Source organism: Diospyros lotus, chromosome 5, assembly GCF_014633365.1.
Source record: "Diospyros lotus cultivar Yz01 chromosome 5, ASM1463336v1, whole genome shotgun sequence".
In the NCBI taxonomy this organism is placed as follows: Eukaryota; Viridiplantae; Streptophyta; class Magnoliopsida; order Ericales; family Ebenaceae; genus Diospyros; species Diospyros lotus.
Genome location: NC_068342.1, coordinates 35,861,516 through 35,869,883, shown reverse-complemented (window position 1 = coordinate 35,869,883; position 8,368 = coordinate 35,861,516).

Here is an 8,368-nt window from a genome sequence, read left to right as displayed (position 1 = left end):
TTATTTGCAACCACATTTTTTGCTCTTTACAACCCACTTTTAATATTCTTAAGATACCCTCAGATGAAAACTTATATTTACCCTTCATTTAAATCTTTAACGCTCAACCACCCATCATTACTTTTCAAACGCGTGCACTTACTTTTTCATCCGCCATCGCTACAACCACTCTACTCACCTACAACTGAACATCGCACAATCACTATTATTCAACACCGAGCATTGCGCAGCCATTATTATTCAACCTCAAACATTGTTCAGTCCAATTCTCCTCGCTATTGCCAATTACTAGTTACTGTCAGTCAAGCCATGGAAGATTATTATATGCAAATGTTTAAGCCAGAGTTTGAGGAAGAAGATAACAAGTATTCATTCATGTTTCGGTGAGAAACAACATAAATCGATTGAATATGAAGTGTCTGATGTATTTGAATTTTTCTTGTCTCTCTAATTTTTTTTTTTTTTTTATCTAATCACATTGATTTAACTAGCGAGATAGATTGAGTGTTGAGGCATTTGAGTCGCCCGAATCCTCAAGTTCGGGGGAATCACCGTGCCCCGAAGCCTTAGATTCGGGAGAGTCGATATGTCCCGAATCATTGAATTCGAAGACTCCTTGAACCTCCGAACTGAGAAATTCGGAATTTCAGGGGATACCTCAAATCCCCAAGTTCAGGGTTTTTCAAACCCCCCGAATCCAGGGGATTCAAATTTGCACGAACTCCAGGGTTCAAGCACAATTGGGTTTCTCGAACCTCAAGGTTCGAGCAATCTGGGGTTCAAATTAATTCTCTCCCTCACTTCCAGTGCATATACATGGCCACTTTCTCTACACATATGCCACATTGCAGTTGTTTGTGAAGAGATGATTTTGCCATTCCTCGTCACCATTCAGCATATTTACATTCATCATAACTACTAGCTTCATATATATATATATATACATATCTGAATTCAATTCACTAAATGATGATTAACTAACTAATTATATATATATTATAGTTATAAACAACCACCATCACCACGTTATTTCTTTTTCTTTTTCTTTTTCTAAATATAAAATATATGCTCATTAACTAATTAAAACACATCATCATCAATTTATATTTTTTTAATTTTATTTTTCTTAAATTAATGTGGCTTTCGATGCCTCCAAACACTGGTGCTTGAACGCCTCTATCATTATCAAATTAAATCTTCAAATTTACTTACCTGGCTTATACGATTTTGGCGAGAAAGCAAGAGATTCTAGAGAGATGATTAAAGACAAACTCCTAAGGGATGACTAAAGTGAGAGGCTCCCCGAACCCTACGGTTCGGGCAACCCATTACCCCCCGAAGGGTGAGATTCGGGGAACCCCTTACCCCCCGAATCTCATTGTTCGGGAGGTGAGGGGTTCCCCGAATCACAGGGTTCAAGAAACCCCTCACCCCGCGAGATTCGGGGAACCCTTTACCCCCCGAATCTAAACTCGCTGTTCGGGGGGTGGGGGGTTCCCCAAACCCCGAGGTTCGGGGAACCCCCACCCCCCGAACATCGAGTTTCGAGGGAGTTGGGGTTCCCTGAACCTCGTTGTTCGGGACCCCTAATTAATTTTTTAATTAATATTTCATATTTTTTAATTAAATATAATTGATTCTAAAACCAAATATCATCATTCTAAATTTATTAGCCAACATTTTATATGGTACCTGCAAAGTATAGATCTATTTATCTTATTTAAAATATACCATATTCTCTTTTAATTATACAATATTTTTTTATATTGTATTATATTTGTGTCCTCTCTTTTGTTTTTATATATAATAATTATCCTACTTAATTCTAAAGATCCTTGCTTGCGCCAAGTATTTCAATAAGAAAATAAATTATTATTATCATCGAACTTCTCCTCTTTAAAAAATAATTTTAAATCTTTTTTCTTTTGACTGTATTAATGATCTTAGTCTATAAATAAAGATTACACCCACAAATTGTTAGTTGGTGGGTCAAGTAATAGGGATGAGATAAAATGATCTAGATAGTCATTAAATAATTTTACTTCAAATTAATAATAACTCTAGATAGTCTATAATTAAAGATTACACCCACAAATTATTTATTTATTGTTCATTTTAAATAAGAGTTGTTTGTTTAAAATTTGTCTATGAATAAAATATTTCTTCTAATATAAATTTGATTCCAATTAGGGGTCAACATTAGACTGATTTGATTATAAAGTAATTCCATAATCATACTTAGTTAACTTGATTTATATATCACAAATCAAAATGGATAAAAAAAATTTAAAAAATAATTCAATTAAAGTAATCAAAATTAATGAATAATCAAGTGTGAGTTTGATTTTGACCAATGTAATTAATCAATCTACCACTAAATTTCAAAACGTTGGGGTAACTTATCTCCCGAACAGCGAGGTTTGGGGAACCCCCACCCCCCAAGCACCCAAGTTTGGGCGATAACCAGGTGCCCGGCTTTCTGGCAGTTCAGCGAACTCTTGTGAGATGATCACACCTCCGAACGACACTGCTATCTACCATGAAATCAAATTAGATGGCGAAATTATTACCTCGGTTATGCGATTTCAGGGACTTCAACGAAGAAGCTAGACGAGGCAAGCAAAGTGGGCAACGAAGAGAGGTCGGCGGTGTTGTCACGAGTGGCCTGAGAAGAAGAAGAAGGAGAAAAGGAAGAATAATAGAGTTTGATGCGCGTGGATGTCTTTTTTGAGGGATGGGTGTGTGGAGGGTATATTTGACATGTAAATGATTACAGAAAATAATAAATGTCGTTGCAAATAGTAAAATTTAATATTTTAGTTATAGTAGTTGCGAAGAGCAAATTCTTTGGTTGCAAATAGAATTTCTCCTACCATTATCTGTAATATCCCGAAATTTGGGAATTAAATAAATGATTATTAATTTGGTCAGAGCAATTAATAATTGTTAAATATTTTTGAGTTTAAGAGACATATTAATTATTAATTATTGTGTTTGTAGAGATTATTGAATATTTGTGGGTTTAAAAGAAATTTAGGTAATTAATTAAATTATTTGGGAGTATTTATGAAAAAAGTAAAATAAATTAATTTAATGGATAATTGATAATTATTAAATATGATTTATAAGGTGATTATAAAATATTTAGGGGGTGTAAAAGATGAGTTGAAAATTGAATAATTAATTAGAATAAAATTAAATGATGTGCCATTATGTGACAAGGATTGTGGTAGCAAGTGGCTGAGCATGCGCATGGTATGGGGGAAGGTCAGGGGATTGAATTTTGATGGGTGCAAGGCTGGAAGTCTATAACTTTAATTTAGTTCACATTGTATTCAAAATGGTTAGTAGATAAAGTGGCAGGCGCGCATGAGGGCTGGGCGTGGACGTGAGATTGAGCTAGGCAGGCCGCGCGGTTGAAGAAAAATCAAGGCTGAATTTTTCAGCCAATTCCAAGCCCAAAACGGTGTCCTTTTGGGGCTAGGGAGGCAGCAGATTTGGTTGCCACGTGCCCGCTTGTTTTGGCCAATTTAAGGCCAATTTCTGGCCGATTTCTTCAACAAACGAGGCAGCAACAGTGAGATGTAATTACAGAGAAGAAGAAACGCGAACCAGCGCTGGAAATGGAGGAGAAATTGGGGTTTTAATCAAGTTTTATTGCGATTTAATTATCCAGGTAAGTAGAGAAGCTAGTGATAATTATTCTGTACGGTTAGAATTTCGTTTAGAGGCCAATTTTATTAATTTTGACAAATTATTGAGGTGTTGCAGTTTGTATAATTTTTACCGCGTTGGGTCAAAACAAGCCTAAGGATATATTCGTTAAGGCAAGTTCTTTATACCCTCTACAACGTTCCTTTCGTTGTCAATTTATTTAACCTCCATTCATTTTCGTCTGTTTTGGCCGTTTATTAATTATGAAATTTTGAGTTGTTTGATTTAAATTTAATTTATTAAGTTGATTTCGAGAATTTTATTAGTGAGATTTAATTTAAAATAATTATAAGACTTATTGGGATTTTATTTGTGGTGAGCCTATGTGAGATTTTAGACGGCTAAATTATTTATATCACGGTTAGATTTAATTAATGTGAGCCATGTTTTTATTAATTGTTATTAAACGTATTACTTCGCAACGGGAGTGCAAGAAATGCAAGAAACAATCGTGTAAAGGCAAGCTCTTAACCCTCTCCTCCTGTTCTTTAATTCCCGTAAAAGACCCCGTGATTTCTCATATTTTGTCATCTCTCTTACGTTAATTCGGCACCTAGCATTATTTGTTGAGTTATTATTCATTTGTTTTAATTTCAATTAAATCCGAGACTTCTATAGTTTTATTTATTGTGTGCCTACGGGGGTTTGTGCCTTCCCCATTCCTTTCAGAATGATGCTAAACCCAACTTAGGGACTAGGTTCCTAGATGTGCGAATTTATTTATGGTTTTTCTTGGGTTTATTTATGCTTCGGTTAGAGTTATCGAGCAGTGGGGCGAGGGTCGGCTGTTTGGTGACGTTGGGGTAGACTATTGTACGACCTTGAAGTGGACCGTCGGGTGGACACTCCTAATCACTGGCTGTTGACCGGTGCCAGGGCACTGTTGACTAGCTCTGCCAGTATGTGATTTACTGCACGAGTAGATTCATTATATTATTGTTCATGATTTGATATGCACATAGGTACAGGCTGCATGTTGGGATATTCATTTATTGAGTATCCTTGAGACACGGACATTCTAGGTTGGTTAGGTTGCATCCAGCATGGGCATATTCATCGCGTGTGGTTTACTATGTGGGCGGAGCATGGCCTGATGCCTGGATGTATTGGCGCCAGTGTATCACGTTGATGCTCACTAAGCCATTGCATTTCTATGTGTATTGCATGGTTACTGGTAGTTATTAGTTCTTGGACGGGAGGACCGTTCCGAGGGAGCCTATGACTCGGGTGTCGGGAGTACCGACACGGACACACGGGTGACGGGAGCACCGACCTGGGACATTGTGCGCAGGTTTGTTGGAGATACATGTTGTCTTTCAGGGCAACGGCAAGTTGGTATGGGACTTGGGTGTCGTGTGTTTTGTGTGGGCCGCAAGTACCGGTATGTGCTTTTATTATACTATACTATTGTGTTGTAGCGTCTCATGGCTTGTGTGTACCTGGGGGTTTATTCTGGGGAGAGTTTTCTGGATATGTTCTGCCTTCAGCCTTTCTTTTCTTATGCTTGCTGAGTCTCTCGACTCACTTGCTTTCCATCATTCCAAGTAGTAGCAGTGTGGGCCATGGCAAGGGAGTCAGCTTTTAGCGGCAAAGTCGGTACGGTGTACCGGCAGTTCTGTCAGTCCTGATCAACTCTGATGGTTGAGTAGGATTTTCTCTACTATTTTTACTATGCCAGGTCATTCCTCGTGTCTTGTGTATTTCGACACAGGAGTCTGTATATATTTATTTATCGCGTCCCCGTTGTGCTAGCGGAGTACCCGTAGTGCATGCATGTATTTATAGCTTCGCTTCCGTTGTTTTAATTCTTGTGTATGCATGACATGGTGGTTTTTGTCTTGTGTCTCATTCTTTTCCCTTCCGTAGGCGCTTCCGTTCGGATAGTCCGAGTGGTTGGGATATCTGGGCGAGTGCTTGTATTATCCATCTTAATTTCTTCATTTATTTGACTAGCTGTGACCCCATGAAGTGGATATTTAACCACTCCGCTTCAGTTCTTGAATTTTTTTTTTTATCAAATATTAAAATCCTAGCTTTAAATTGCTTGAGTTTTTTAATCTAAAGACAATAATTATATAATTGATAGAGTTTTTTAATATATATTAATTTTACTCATTTCAAGTAATGCTAATTATTAATTTTAGGAGCATCTAATTTAAATAAAATATATCTATCATATTTATTTTCAGTTAAGTTTCACTGAAGACATACATTAAGGTATATTTAATTTATTTATTTTTTAACTTTAGAATACTTTTATTAATTAGTAAAAATATTTTAAAATATAAGACATTTATTACCGATCAATACAAATATTTAGTGTTGAAAATAAACCGTATTAAATGCATCTTAACGAAATGTATCATTTTCGATCTTGAAACAAATCTATGAGTTAAATTAAATATTTTAAAATACAGTATATTTGTCACCCATCAATAGAATTATTCAAAAGTTAAAAATAAGATACAATAAATTCACTTTATTTAAAAATAATGTGCATAAAAACAAGAAGCAATAAATTTATTTTATTTAAATATAATGTGCATCAAAATAAGATACAATAAATTCACTTTACCTAAAAATAATATGCATTTATTGCATCATAAATGTAACCCTTAATTTTATTAAAGGTTAAAATTCAGTAAACTCTCTCAAAGTTTACAATTTGGCATACTTTGAAGTTCATTTATTGCATCCTAACCCTAACCCTTAATTTTATTGAAGGTTAAAATTCACTAAACCCTATCAAAGGTTATAATTTGGGATATTTAACCCCTTTGTAATCTTATTTTTGACCGATAATTCTTTGACATCATTTTTCGAACAAAAAAATATATTTACATCCCAACAAAATAACTACAATGTTCCAATTAATCTTAGAGTAATGTTTGGGATAATGGCTCTTACGCGGTCTCCTATCACTCATGCCTTTCATTTTAATATAAGAGATAAATTACAGATAAAACTTTTATCTTACTAAGCAAAATAAAGAATCAAACTCACAATTTATTAATGCGAATCTCAACCTCACAGCATAAAATAATGCTACTTGTATATTTAGGTTGACACCCATGTTAAGATTACATTAATCAATTATCAATACACCCTTCACTTGAATTATTTAATAAAAAATATATTGATAATTAATTAATAGAATGTCAATATGAATGTCAATTTAAATATGCAAGTAGTATTATTCTTAATCTTAAATAATTATACGTAATTTTATGATTACAAATTGTTTAAATTTGAAAATACCAAGCTTGTCCTCAATTGAATAACCCTGCTCTGTCTCTAGCTAAGCCCAAGCAAAAACACAAGTTCTCTCCAAAAAGAACTCTAAAAGTTAATTAGTCCACAACTTAAACTGAATTCAATTCATTTTAATTTAAATAACATAAGCAAATTAATTTCATTTTATCTTTGAATAGTGGAAACAAATTAATCTCTAAAGAATTGAATTATTAGTTAATTTTTTTATTTTTCTCAATAAATACAGTTTTTGATTAAATTTTTCGAACACGCAATTTTTTTTATTTTTCACTTTTTTTTGCAACTACAGTAAAAAATTACTATAACTCACAACAACAAATTGTAATTTTAAACAATGATAATATTTAAAAGTCAATTTTTTATTTCCTCTAAATACTTACCTATTGTTAATGAATAGCATTACTTAAAAAATAAATTATAAGAACTCATGGACCGTCCGGGCCCAATCTAGCCCCTCCCTCTCGACCCAATTTGGCCCATCGCTCATGGCCCACCTCTCGGCCCCATCTTGATCCTGCGTCAGTCTGCAGCAACATCATTGCATCCTCTACTAGATATCCGCTCATCGCCCCAGATTCCATCCTCATTAATGACTGATCTCATTCACATTAATGAGGGTCCCGTCAATACCATGCTATCGCTTGGGATTCTTCACCGACATCGAATACTCAATCCCATCACTTGCAAACGCACGACGCATGCATGCAGGAGAACATCTCCTCCTTCTATAAAAGCCAACTCTCTTCAGAACCAAGATATATTATGTCTTCTAATCTACTGATATACTGTTATTTCTTTACTCTCTCACTCACTCGAACATTGGAGTGCTTGTAAGTGCCAACTGCCCCCAGATGGACTCGTCGCAGAAGCCTGCTCCCTGCAGTTGTAATCCGATATCTGACCGCTCCCTTTGGTTAGGAAGGAAGAACTCGAAATGTTAAAAATGAATAGGAAAACTATCTGTTCAAATTGCTCAATCACAAGGAATTTAGTAAAATCTATGCAATTTTAAATCTCCAGCAAGAATAGAGTTTTGAGAGATGTAAAAGTATCTTGGTTACTTTAATGAGTGTTAAATGTACTTATTTTTTAGATAATCTTTATTTATTATATTTTAGTTTTAGTTTTCATCTACTCTTATCAATTAATAATAAATACATCATATTATAAGATATTTTACCAAGAACAAGAGTTCCTGATCACTAAAAACAAGGTATATTTACATTACCCAAAATATTTGTTATCTTCTTATAGCATTTATTATTTTTTATAGAACAACAAATTTTGAAAGGTTTTGCTAACGAATAGACATTTGTTAAAGTGTGTATTTAGTATATTTAATTTAATGTATTTATTTTTAATATTTTAAATAATTAATAAT